Below are 13575 nucleotides of genomic sequence, written 5' to 3'. Positions count from 1 at the left end.
AGGGAGGGATGGTGCTTTTTGCTCCCTTTTTAAGGATCTTCACTTGGAGGTATTAAACAGATTCCAGTCTTGGACTGCATCTGTGCGTGGGTCCCTAACCCAGTGGCACCACTGAGGCCTCATCTCGGTCCTGAATCAGAACTTTCCGGGTGAGGCCCAGGCCACCTCGGGCTAGAGAGGGGCTGATGGATCAGCCCCTCTCTAGCCCCAGGAATTGGCCTGACACTTCAAGACTGCTGGACGAAACACTGCTGTCCCTTCTAAGTATGACACTCTGCAATTACTTAAGCTCTCTGACCTCAGTTTTCCCTCTTTGCCACAGGGGTACCACAATCTGTCCCCTGCCCATCCTACAGGACAGTGTCACACTCAACCAGAGCTCTCTGTACAGAGGCAAGTTGCTGGTACAGTCATCCCTTGCCGTCACCAGGGGACTGGTTCCAAGACACTCTCTCCGCCTCCAGGATACCAAAATCTACAATTGCTCAAGTCCCTGATATAAAATAGCATAGTATTTGCATATAACCTACGCACTTCCTCCCTATAGACTTTAATCCATCTCTAGGTTACTTATAGTATCGAATATAATGTAAATGGCATGTAATAATTTTCACACTGTGTTTTTTTATTTGTATTCTTTTTAACCATTATATTGTTAGTGTTGTTTCTTTTCTTTTCTTTTCTTTTGAGATGGAGTCTCGCTCTGTCGCCAGGCTGCAACGCAGTGGCACAACCTTGGCTCACTGCAACCTCTGCCTCCCGGGTTCAAGCGATTCTCCTGCCTCAGCCTCCTGAGTAGCTGGGATTACAGGTGCACCTCACCACCCCCAGCTAATTTTTGTATTTTTAGCACAGATGGGGCTTCACCATGTTGGCCGGGATGGTCTCGATCTCTTGACCTCGTGATCCACCCGCCTCGGCCTCCCAAAGTGCTGGGATTACAGGCGTAAGCCACTACGCCCAGCCAGTTTTGTTTCTTTTCTCAAATATTTTCCATCCATGGTTGATTGAATCCACAGAGACAGAGACTGCGAGCTGACTGTACTGCAAAGTGTCTGGATCTTAAGGACACAGGGCCTCTAGGCCAGCCTTCGACCCACCTGGTTTTCAGATCTGTGTCACCCATGAGGGGAGCAGACGGTCTGAGGATGGGCCCCAGCCTCCAGAGCAGCCAAGCCTGCCTTCTCTCCTAGGTCTAAAAATAAACCTCTTTTCTTTGGCAGCTCCGCGAACCAGAGTTTAGTAAGCAACACTTCCCACAACCCTGAATCTAGTGGGGTGAATACCATCCCCGCAAATAACTGTCCACCTGAAATCTCAGAAAGTGACTTTATTTGGAAATAGAGATTTTGCAGATAAAATCAGTTAAGGATGTCATGATGAAATTGTCCTGGATTTAGGATGGGCCCTAAATCCAATGACCTATGTCTTTATAAGAGAAAGGAGAGGGAGATTTGGACATGCAGACACACACCAACAGGGGAAGGCCGCGTGAAAATAGAGGCAGAGATGGGAGTGCTGCAGCCACAAGCCAAGGAATGCCAGGAGCCACCAAAAGCTGGGAAAAGAAGGAAGCATTCTCCCCTAGAGCTGTCAGAAGGAGTATGGTCCTGGTGACACCTGCATTTCACACTGCTGGCCTCCAGACCTATAAGAATATATTTCTGTCGTTTTTAAGCCACCAAGTTTCTGGTAACTTGTCAGGGGAACCATGGGACACAGATCCACGGGTAAATACTTTGGTGCCAGAATTAAGACCTGATCCTGTTGAGCTGCAGCTGGCAGAACGCTAAGATGACTCCAGTGGCCCTCACTGCTGTGTGTGGGCGGGACCCATGAATATGAGACGTCACTCCTGGGATTATGGCACATTATGTGGCAAAAGTGAGCCTGCAGGTATTTGCCAACCACATCAGTTGACCTGAGACAGGGAAATTACCCTGAGTGGGCCAGAACGAAGCTGGTGAGCCCTTACAAGGATGGCTCCTCTTGGCAAAAAGAGCTGAAGCATGAGCAGGACTCAATGTGGGAGGGAGACTGTATCACGGGGGATGGAGGAGACCAGGTGGAAAGGAAATACGGGGGCCTCTAGGAACTGAGAGTGGCCCCTGGCTGGCAGCCAGCAATGGAAAATAGGGGCGAGGGGGCAGGGGACCTCAGTCCTATAGCCACAAGGAGCTGAATTTTCCACAACCATCTGAGCCTGGCAGAGGCCCTGAAAACCCAGCTGACACCCTAAGTTTAGTCTTCTAGGACCCCCAGCAATGAAGCCAGTCATGCAGTGCTCAGCCTTCTGGCGTACAGGATTGTGAAATGATAAATGGGTGTTGTTTTAAGCCACTAAGTGTGTCATACTAATACACCTGCCTGCTCTGATAGACCTCCACTCCCCAGAGCAGTCAAGTGACAAGTTCTGGTCACAGGTGGCAGGGCCAGGCAGTATGGGTCTCTGCACTCAGTCCTATTCCAGTTTACTTCCAATTAATCCGTTCTACTGACACATGCCTACCAAGAGCAGGTGGTATGGAAATGAGTGGTAGTGGTTTCTGGTCTTGGACCGGGCAGGCTTTAGAGCTTCTAACATTAGGCTACAGTTCTCATCTCACAAAGAATTCTAAAGCTAGGAACTGGATAGGAGTATTGTTCAAGACAAATACAATTGGCAGGAGAGTTATGAACTGTAGAGAGGGAGAGTGTAGCCGAGTAGGTACAGATCCAAATGGGGTATTCAGCAGGTAAGATGCTCATCAAGCATTCAGTACATCCTAGTGCAGCTCTGGGTGCAGAATCACAGAGTATTTAAAATCAGAAACACTCGCCTCTGCCTCCAGATGTTATCATCTGAAAGGTGAGTTGAGTCAAATAATCTATAGTCCACATGTGGAAATGTGTGTTAATCAGGGCCACGATAACAGGAGCAAAACCAGTGGAAAATAACCTTCACCCCAACTAAGAAAATGACTAAGAGGGTTTTTCACTGTTGGAGAAAGAAGTCATAATAAAAAGGGAAAGACTAAAATAAAACGAACTTTGTGAGGTTAGATCAGAATAAGAGGTATCAGTACAAACTCACATTTTTTAGCATACATATATACAGATAGGTGCTGAATTATCTGTTTCCTAGCTTTGTCTGCTGAGAGGACCTAGAAGCAATGACAACTCCTGTAGCAATGAACATACCTAGCAACCAGACCTTGGTTTCTAAACAGCATTCTCCAATAAAGGAAACCAGCACTCTGTGGAGAGGTGCCTGACTCTAGGGCTGGGGCAGCGAAGTTACAAGATGAGCCTGGAATATTTTGTAGTAAAGGAAATTAAGGAAACACTGAAAAAAAAAAAAAAAAAAAAAGACAGTGGCTTACCAGAAGAACACAGGAGACAACCGGAAAGAGCTCCCGAAATGGTCAAAGCTAGAACAATTTGAGCCTCAAAAAATATTATTCAACTTTAACCCATAGAACAAAATCTGATTATGAATAACCAAATGCATAAATAAATGGGGAAGCAAGGCCAGCTCTTGCTTACAAAGAATTCCAATAAATACATGTACAAGAGGGAAACAGAGAATCATTAGGCAAACATCACAGTCATCATTATTGCAAGCAGGGTCTACAGATGGATGCTAAAATTAGGGGATGAAAGTACAAGGAGAAATAGGATTTGCATAGTCTTAAAGTATCTCCTGAAACTACAAAGGGAAAGAAAGATAACTTTTTCAGTTTATCCATTCAGTTTTTTTTTTTTTTTTTTTGAGACATTGTCCCACTCTGTCGCCCAGGCTGGAGTGCAGTGGCTCCATCTCAGCTCACTGCAGCCTCCGCCTCCCAGGTTCAAGCGATTTTCCTGTCTCAGCCTCCTGAGTAGCTGCAATTACAGGTGCATGTCACCATGCCTGGCTAATTTTTGTATTTTTAGTAGAGATGGGATTTCACCATGTTGGCCAGGCTGGTCTTGAACTCCCGACGTCGGCCTTTGCCTGCCTCGGCCTCCCAAAATGCTAGGATTATAGGTGTGAGCCACCATGCCTGGCCCCATTCAGTTTTTGTAAAACAACAACAACAACAACAACAAAAAACCCACCGTTTTTCAGTGTGGAAATCAAGCAGACACCAACCAAGTAATCTAGATAAATATCACCAGTAAAAAAATACTCTGACATGGCCAAGTGCAGTGGCTCACGCCTATAATCCCAACACTTTGGGAGGCTGAGGTGGGTGGATTACTTGAGCTCAGGAGTTCAAGACCAGCCTGGACAACATGGTGAAACCCTGTCTCTACTGAAAATACAAAAAAACAAACAAAAAAAAACACACACAAAAAAATTAGCCGGACATGGTGGCACATGTCTGTAATCCCAGCTACTTGGGAGGCTGAGGCAGAAGAATCACTTGAAACTGGGAGGTGGAGGCTGCAGTGAGCCGAGATCACACCACTGCCCTCCAGCCTGGGCACAGAGTGAGACCCTGTTTCAAAAAAAAAAACAAAAAAACAAAAAACCGTGACATGATGAATACCTCTAAAGGATGCAACATCACTTTGCGTTCCAACTTTCTAGCAAGAAAAGAGGGAGAGACTGCCACAGATTGCAGCAGACTAAGGAGAAATAACTAGTGTGGGATCCCAGATCAGATCCTGGAAACAGCAAATGGACATTAGTGAAAATATTTGTGACATTTAAACAAGGCCTGCAGTTTAGTTAACAGTGTTATGCCAATGTTGATTTCCTGCTCCTGATTATATAATTATACTCTGGGGTGAGGAATATAAAGGAATTCTGCTATATTTTTGCAACTCTTCTGTACATCTAAAATTAGTTCAAAATAAAAGTTTAAAATAAAAGGAAATGGTTAAGCAAACTAAGATACAGCCATGGCCGGGCGCAGTGGCTCATGCCTGTAATCCCAGCACTTTGGGAAGCCAAGGCGGGTAGATCACCTGAGGTCGAGTTTGGGACCAGTCTGGTCAACATGGCGAAACCCCGCCTCTACTGAAAACACAAAAATTAGCCGGGCATGGTGGTGCATGCCTGTAATCCCAGCTATTATTAGGGGGCGCTGAGGCAGGAGAATTGCTTGAACCTGGGAGGCGGAGGTTGCAGTGAGCCGAGATTGTGCCACTGCACTCCAGCCTGGGCAACAGAGTGAGACTCCATCTCAAAAAAAAAAAAAAGAAAAAGAAAAAAAAAGATACAGCCATAAGACAGAATAAATGCTTAGGGAGAAATTTTGATGTCAAGGTAAGATGGGTGTAGATAGCCAATTGTATCCCCTCCCCCACAAAAAAAACAACTGTAAGGAAATATGCCAATATGTAAACAGAGACTGCAGCAGGATTATCCATTTTCCCCCAAATACTTCTTTGCACTTTACAATATACATGCATTACTTTTGATAATCAGAAGGAAATAAAGTTGACAAAAATACCAAACAATTGTTTGGGGGAATTCTGTGTATAGTTAATCACATCTATTACAGTTTCTGGGAGAGACTTTTAAGGGCTGTGTTCAGACTGGAAAGGAGACTGCTAGATGCTTCTGAGGGCTAAGGAAGGCGGCAGAGGCTGGAGGAAGTGGACTGGTACAGAGGACATGGACGTGGGGCCATGGAGTTGCTCCAGATAAGAGCAGGCTGGCCCGGCGCGGTGGCTCACGCCTGTAATCCCAGCACTCTGAGAGGCCAAGGTGGGTGGATCACTTGAGGTCAGGAGTTCGAGACCAGCCTGACCAACACGGTGGAACCCCATCTCTACTAAAAACACAAAAATTAGCCAGGCGTGATGGTGTGCACCTGGATGGAGTCCCAGCTACCTGGGAGGCTGAGATGGGAAAATTGCTTGAGCTCAGGAGGGGAGGTTTCAGTGAGCTGAGATCATACCCACTGCACTCTAGCCTGGGCAACAGAGTGAGACCCTGTCTCAAAAAAAAAAAAAAAAAAAAAGAGCAGCCTGGCAGGCTGCACCCCAAGACAGAGGGCTGCTGGCAAGTCTCTGATATGGAAACAGCTCTGAGTTCCAAGAGAACACTCATACCTTAGACCCCCGAGCCATTCAAGACTCCTAGAACCAACATACATTTCCAGCCACCTCACTTGCTGCTCCCTCTAATCGGCCACTCACTCTGGGCCATGTGCACCATCCCACCGGCATTCACAGGGCTCTCCTGACCAGGACCCTGCTCTCTCTCCCCCTTCCTAGCTTTCGAGAGGGTGGCTCAGTCCCTCCCCAGGAAGCCTGCTCTGTCACCTCCTGCCACTCCCTCCGCTGGCCTCACCAAGTACCTCTCCTCTGTTCCACCTGCTGCAGCTTCAGGAAAGCCATCCCGCATCTGACTTTCCACACATGCACAGCTCCTCACACATTTCACAGGCATCTCGGGAATGGAGATGGTACTCAGCAGCTCTCTTAGCTGACCGCCACTGGACTGCTCAAGGCCCCCAGGTCTCCAGTCCCTCCCTGCAGCCAATAGGCCCCTCGCCAGGTGGCCAACCTCCCCCCTACCCCACCACCTGCTGTCACCATTGAGGGTTCCCGTGCCAACAGCTGTGCCTATTCCCAAACCTCTTTATGCAGGTTCTATTTATTTAAATGGTTATGATTTATTTAAATAACAACTGAGGGCTGGGCACGGTGGCTCACGCCTTTAATCCCAGCACTTCGGGAGGCCAAGACCGGTGGATCACTTGAGCTCAGGAGTTCGAGACCAGCCTGGCCACCATGGTGAAACCCCATCTCCACTAAAAATACAAAAAATTAGCTGGGCGCAGTGGTGCGTGCCTGTATCCCAGCTACTTGAGAGGCTGAGGCAGAAGAATCACTTGAACCTGGGAGGTATAGGCTGCAGTGAGATTGCGCCACTGCACTACAGCCTGGGTGACAGAGAGAGACTCCGCCTCGGAAAAAAAAAAAAAACGAGAAAACAAAAACAAAAACAGAAAACCCTGAAGAATAAATGCAAAGAAAAATGTCTGATTTCTGAGAAATTTAAGCTAAGTGATCTCGAACACTAATTCTGAAATTACTGTCATATGACACCTGGGATCCCTGAAGTAAAAGACTATTTTTATTCTAATATACAAAAATTAAAAGCTTTTCACTCTTACTTTTCAGAAGCTACATGAAATGTGACATGTACCTGTGACATCTTGAGTTTTTGAGAAATTTCTAAGGTAGAAGTTTAGGGTATAATATATAGGTGGTCTCAGAGATTAGCTCAGTTTGTTCTCAACTTTTAACTGACTTCTTAACAGCAAATTTAAGTTACACCTATTATAATCTGTGATCTCATTATCATCCAATAAAGAATTATTTTAAAATCCTGAAATTTCTAAAAATATGCTAACAAGGCCATTCTTTTGACTACTTTATTTTGGAAAATATATTTTTCATGAAACCTTTTTTTTTTTTTTGAGACGGAGTCTCGCTTTGTCACCAGGCTAGAGTGCAGTGGCGTGATCTTGGCTCACTGCAACCTCTGCCTCCCAAGTTCAAGCAATTCTCCTGCCTCAGCCTCTAGAGTAGCTGGGACTACAGGTGTGCGCCACCACACCCAGCTAATTTTTTGTATTTTTAGTAGAGACGGGGTTTCACCATGTTGGCCAGGATGGTCGGGATCTCTTGACCTTGTGATCCGCCTGCCTCGGCCTCCCAACGTGCTGTGATTACAGGTGTGAGTCACTGCGCCCATTCAAAACATTTTTTTTTTAATGTTAACGTGTAATCGCCTTATTTTTGCTTTTTAAATGAATAAATAACTATTTTAAAATTTCTCAGTTTTGAGGCTGAGGCAGAAGGATCACTTGAAGCCAGGGTTTAAGACTAGCTTGGGTAACATAGTGAGACCATGTCTCAAAAAAAAATTTTACTTAGTTTTAATTTTTAATATACTATCAATACAGATAGCCACATATACAAAAGACAATGTAAGGGGTCCTAGCATCAAAAAGTTTGAGAATTACTCATCTAGAAAGACCTGTTGCAAATGGAAAATAAAAAGTTGAAATTAAACTAGGTATGTACATAAAAGCAGTAACTGGATTCCGAACATGGCTGTTTTGCAAATATCTCTTGTCTTCGCTTCATTTTTTTATTTAGTGAAAGCTAATTAACAGATTTAACCTTTTACCCAGCGATCCCACTTCACAGATATATTCTGCAAACATAAGTGTGGACAGGGTGATATGTGTGTTGGTTAAAAAAGATGATACTTCCATACTATGGAATACTACACAGCTATGACAGAGAATGCTAAAAGCATTCTATGTGCTGATATGGAAAAGATCTTAATATAGTTGCTAGGTGAAAAAAGCAAGGTGCTGAATGATGTTTAAAATGCTACCTTGGAGCATTTATTGAAAAGCTGGGGAAGACAAGGTTTTGCTGCTTTTTACCATTTTGATTTTTCAACTATGTGAATACAGAGCCTAGTAGGAAAAAAAATTAATAAAATGAAGGAAATGAGAAATTACAGGTAATACATTTAAGTATGATTTTTATATATAAACAATTTCTAAGTAGTCTAAATAAAGGATCTAAAGACTCAAAGGAAAGGGCTTGGCCCTAAATCAAAGTTTTGGTGAATAAAAATACATACATGTTTTAAAGATAAAATAAAGGGGCCGGGTGCAAGTGGCTCACGCCTGTAATCCCAGCACTTTGGGAGGCCGAGGCGGGTGGATCACGAGGTCAGGAGTTCCAGACCAGCCTGGCCAACATGGTGAAACCCCGTCTCTACTAAAAATACAAAAATTAGCCGGGCGTGATGGCAGGCGCCTGTGATCCCAGCTACTCGGGAGGCTGAGGCAGAGAACTGCTTGAACCCAGGAGGCAGAGGTTGCAGTGAGCCGAGATCGCGCCACTGCACTCCAGCCTGGGAGACAGAGTGAGACTCCATCTCGAAAATAAATAAATAAATAAAAATTATTTAAGACATGTATTTTTTTTTTAGATTTCCAACTTTTATCTGATTTTTTTTATTAACTACTAATACTGAGTGCGCTGCCTAAGAGGGCCATTAGGAACTCGGTGGTAATAAATGTAGGGCAGTCACCTTCTCATTCCACCAAGCCCCAAGATTCTCTGGGGTCTGCCCTTGAAGGGAGGTTAGGAGTTCTAACAACAGTCCGATCTCCAGTTGCCAAGGCGGAGAATTCGGTTTCCCATGGCCGGGCACTCTGGGCTCCCTTGGGCAGGCCAATTCTGTGGCTTCCCCGGCATCTTTTCCTTGTGCAGGTCAGAGGGCCCAGCCTCTGCGTCTCTGCCTCTGCCAGGCCCAACTAGGGGCCCCCTGAGAGGTTTAATGCCCGTGGTAGTGCAGGAGGGGAACAAGATAGTGGGGCTTCGTGACCCTGTGTTCTAGGGCCTGCCCTCCTGTCCCCTAGGTGGGCATGAGGCCCTGGCTGGCGAGAGTCGATGGGGCAGACTCTGGACTCCTTATCTCCTTGCATTCCACCAGCTCAGCCCGCCAGCCTGGAGGTCAGAGAAGCCCCACTGCAGACACCCGGTGAGTTCCGGCTGAGCTGAGCAGCAGGCTCCTTCCCTGCTCACTCCCCAGCCTCCCATGTCTCCAGGAAGTCTGGAAAGAGAAAGAGACTCCTCCAGAAGAAACTAACACCCCCTCCCTCAATAAGCACAGGGACAAATGGCCCCTTCCTCTTCTAGTTTCCAAGCAAAGACTGGAGGTGTCACCAATTTCGTAATCACATTTAGGATCAAAAATAGAACCCTTCTTTGGTCTTCTCCATCAAGTCTCTTGGCCACTGGCAACCATGTGACTCAGGAACACCAATTCACCTCCCTGGATCCAGTTTCTTTCACTGTAAAATAAAGGGGCTGGACTCCAAGATCACCAAAGTCACCCGGTCAACATTCCATGGTTCTGGGGCTCAACAACATGGCGGAACATTACCTTGGCCAGGTCAGGTGCAGGCAGGCTATTATCCTGACATAGTGGGGAGAGAGAGGTCCTGGTTCCCAGGCACGCACAATCTATTCACAACACTACTGTGTAAACCCCACAATTCCGCAAATATTGGACAGGGATTGAGTTTCCTCTTGGAATAGTGCAGGGTGTGAGCAGGTAAGGAAGGAGGAAGAAGGTAAGCAGGGTTTAAAAACAGAACCAGTCCTGTGAGTGATATATACCCTACACACACGCACACACACGTGCACACACATGCGCACACACATGCACACACACACAAGCACACACGCACCACCCAGGCACACACAGGCATTGTTACTCCTTCCTGGCTACCATCAGCCCAGAGAAGGAGCATTTCTTCCCTGAAGAAATCAGAGTAGCTCCCAGAACTAAAGGTAGAAAAAAGTTTGTTTTCCCTAAGATTGCCCAATTGATCTGTGGGACAATCCCTGGCAGGCCACAGAAAAGTGGCCTTCCCAGAAGGGCAGGGAAATTGCATCCATGTTGCCAAGGAAGAGATGAATCAACCCTATGCCTGGGCTCACACCATTCCTACAACCCAACCCAACTATCAGCCTCTGGGACCCCTAAATAACCCACTCCACCCTACAAAAATTATGACGATGAGAATGATGACAACAAGCCCTCTACTATGTTCCAGGCAAAATCATGACATCCTGCAAGCCGGCGAGAACAGAAGTTAAGAATTTCTCACTGCTGGAGAGTGACGGGACCAGGATTTGAACAGAGACCCACCTATCTCAAAAGGCTAGAATTATTCCAGCCTTTCAAGGATGCCCGCTCTCTGAACTGAATTGTGCACAGCACGGAGGCTTCTCTTGTGTTGCTATCTCGTTCTTCATCCATGCATGCTGTTTCTCCCCAAGAGTCTGCACTGGAAGGGTGGAGGCCAGGCCTTCTGCGTGCACCCGCCATGGTGGCCACTGCAGAGCCCAGCACAGACCAGGCAATGTACATCCACAGGCTAAGAGTCTCAGAGCCCAAAATTCTTACTCTGGCCTAAATTACAAGGCCAGTGATGCAGCTGCCCCAGCCTCCAAGTCCTCAGGTCAGTGAGTTCCTCTAGCCTCTGCACTGGCTGGCCAGCTGTCAGTCAACACCTGGATCGTTATCTCCCACTCAGCACTGCCCTCCCCCAAGGCCCCAGAGGCCAGATAAGTAACAAATGATAAATTAAGCAAGAACTTGCTTTTGGCCTGGCCCTTTGGGAAGAGACATTATCCAGAGGACCCGCTTCCACTGTCTGGTGCCCTCTAGTCTTACCTGCAAACCAATCCCAGCAAGAGGACCACTAGCCTATCTCCCGGCTACCACACAGGTGATGGGAAACTCACCTCTCTGAGCCTCTACCAGGAAAAAGAACATGTGGCTTTTAATTCCAGCGGCTAAGTTATGATTCTGGACATCCCTTCTCTTGCTTTACCAAGGGTGCATATCCTTGGCGTAGCTCCGTGGGGCTCTGGGGTCAGGACTTCCCTTTTCAGGAGCTGCGTCCCGGGGGATATGCATCCAAGGATGTATATGGACAAGTTCTTGTCGATATTTAGGACTTGTGTTTTAAGAGGTAAGGATAGGCCAGGCACGGTGGCTCACGCCTGTAATCCCAGCACTCTGGGAGGCTGAGGCGGGCAGATCGCGAGGTCAGGAGATCGAGACCATCCTGGTTAACACGGTGAAACCCCGTCTCTACTAAAAATACAAAAAATTAGCCGGGCATGGTGGCAGGCGCCTGTAGTCCCAGCTACTCGGGAGGCTGAGGCAGGAGAGTCGCTTGAACCCGGGAGCCGGAGGTTGCAGTGAGCCGAGATCACGCCACTGCACTCTAGCCTGGGCAACAGAGCGAGACTCCGTCTCAAAAAAAAAAAAAAAAAAAAAAAGAGGTAAGGATTACGGAATTGTATATGCTGTGGATAAGGAGATCTAGTCTGACCGTGGTACTGACCTGACCCTCCCAAGGTCACAGGGCCGGTTAAGAGCAGAGCAGGGACAGAGGCCAGGGCTAACTCCCAGGCCACTCCTTGGCAGGAGCACAGCCGTCCCAATGGCCTGGGGCTCCTAGGTGAGGGCCACTAAAGACATAAAGCCAAACCAGGCTTGCTCCAGGAAGAAGGGTCAGGTCAAAGCTGCTCCTACCCCCACGCTTCCATTCGGGTCACAAGAGAGCACTTAGCCACTCCCCAAATTGTGTCCGGAGTCCTCCTGTACAGCCGAGCCCTTTAACTGTGTAGAGAAGCCTGTTTTTGGAACCCAGGCCGTGGCAAGCACCGGATCCTCAAAAGTGAACCCCCAGTCCAGAGCTGAGGAAATTTTCCCGGCTCAACTGGACCTCAGGATCAGATGATGAAACTGCTCGGATGGCGACTTTGTCCCACTGCCCTCACCCACCAAGAGGGGGCAGCCTGAACCCGACCACCTAACTTGGTCATTAAGGACCAAAAATAGCCAGAAAGCCATCCTCGTGGGCAAGCCAGGTTGGAGATTCGCTCAGCCGGAAGATTGGGTACATGTATCTTCAGAGGGGAGATGGGCCGGCGGGGCACGGGGACGCAGCTCCTGAAAAGCAAAGTCCAGACCCCAGAGCCCCATAGAGCCGCCCCAAGAGCCGCCCCTCGGATTGGCCACCTACTGTCTGCGTTCTGCGTCCGTGTCCGCGCGGGGGCTCCGGGAGCCTGGCTCAGCCTTCGGCGCGGCGACCCACGCTCTGGACACCCTTCTGCGGCTCTAGCATCCCGCACCCTCCAGGCGGACGGGCCGCGCCTTGACCTCTCCCCTCGCCAGCGCGGCACCGCGGCCAGGTGCAGCCTCCACCCAGCCGTCCGGGCGTGCGCCGGTGCCCGGGAGCGGTGCCCGGTCCTCGGCGCAGGGCTGTCCCCGCCCCCACCCGCTGCCCCAGCCTGGGGTGCGCGGCTCCTCCGCCGCTGCCCATCCCGCGGCCCTTGGCGTCCCCGCCCTCACCTGGCGCTCGGAGGCGGCCCCGGCCCCGCGCAGCCTCACCGCAAGGTCGCAGGCGACCGGCGGCAGCAGAAGCAGCTCAGCCGGTGCGTCCGCGTAGACACGCGCGCCGACCCCCCTCACTGCCTCTGGGCCCCGGCACCGCGCGCATGCCCGGCTATATACCCGGCGCGTCAGCGGCCGGGCCCGCCCCCGGCCCGCCCCGCTCGCCCCGGGGCTGCCACGTGGGGCCGGCAGGCTGGGGACCTGGCCAGCCTGCGCCCTCCTGCGCCTCGCGGCCCTGGCTGTGGTCGGCGTCCGCTCCCACCCTTCATCCGGCCGTGACTCCCGAGGACCCGCAGGCTCCTCCTGCCTCCGGAAACCTCCCGTGAAGACCTGCTCCCCGGGCGCGGGAAGCTCTCACCGCCTAGCCTCCACCCCACACCCCCTGGAGGAGAGTCCTACCCACTCTATTTGAATATGATTTTACCACTTCTGGTTCACCCAAAAAGCTTTTCTCTTCCCTCCCCAGTTCGGAAAGGTACTTCAGAAGGGGACGCGCCCTTAGATGGTGTTTCTTCTGCATATTTCCACCAGCCAAAAGAACCAAAATTTCCTGGTCGAGTTCCAAATAAACCATATTATATTCACTTTTCAGACTTGATGCCGCACCGCTTCCACAATGATCAGACGCCTAAAGAACCCTA

The 13575-nt window shown here is 48.9% G+C and overlaps 1 protein-coding gene across 1 annotated transcript in view; it reads right to left on the bottom strand.

Moving 5' to 3' along the window:
* Positions 1 to 13046, bottom strand: part of SLC39A14 (solute carrier family 39 member 14) — a 55235-nt gene extending 42189 nt beyond the window's left edge. The window contains exon 1 of the mRNA XM_012508566.2: positions 12893 to 13046. The gene's annotated coding sequence lies outside the window, so the exon portion shown is untranslated. The remainder of the gene's footprint in view (positions 1 to 12892) is intronic.
* Between the last annotated feature and the right edge of the window lie 529 nt (positions 13047 to 13575).

This window comes from Nomascus leucogenys, chromosome 8, assembly GCF_006542625.1.
Source record: "Nomascus leucogenys isolate Asia chromosome 8, Asia_NLE_v1, whole genome shotgun sequence".
NCBI classification, from domain to species: domain Eukaryota; kingdom Metazoa; phylum Chordata; class Mammalia; order Primates; family Hylobatidae; genus Nomascus; species Nomascus leucogenys.
This window is presented reverse-complemented; position numbering and strand designations above follow the sequence as displayed.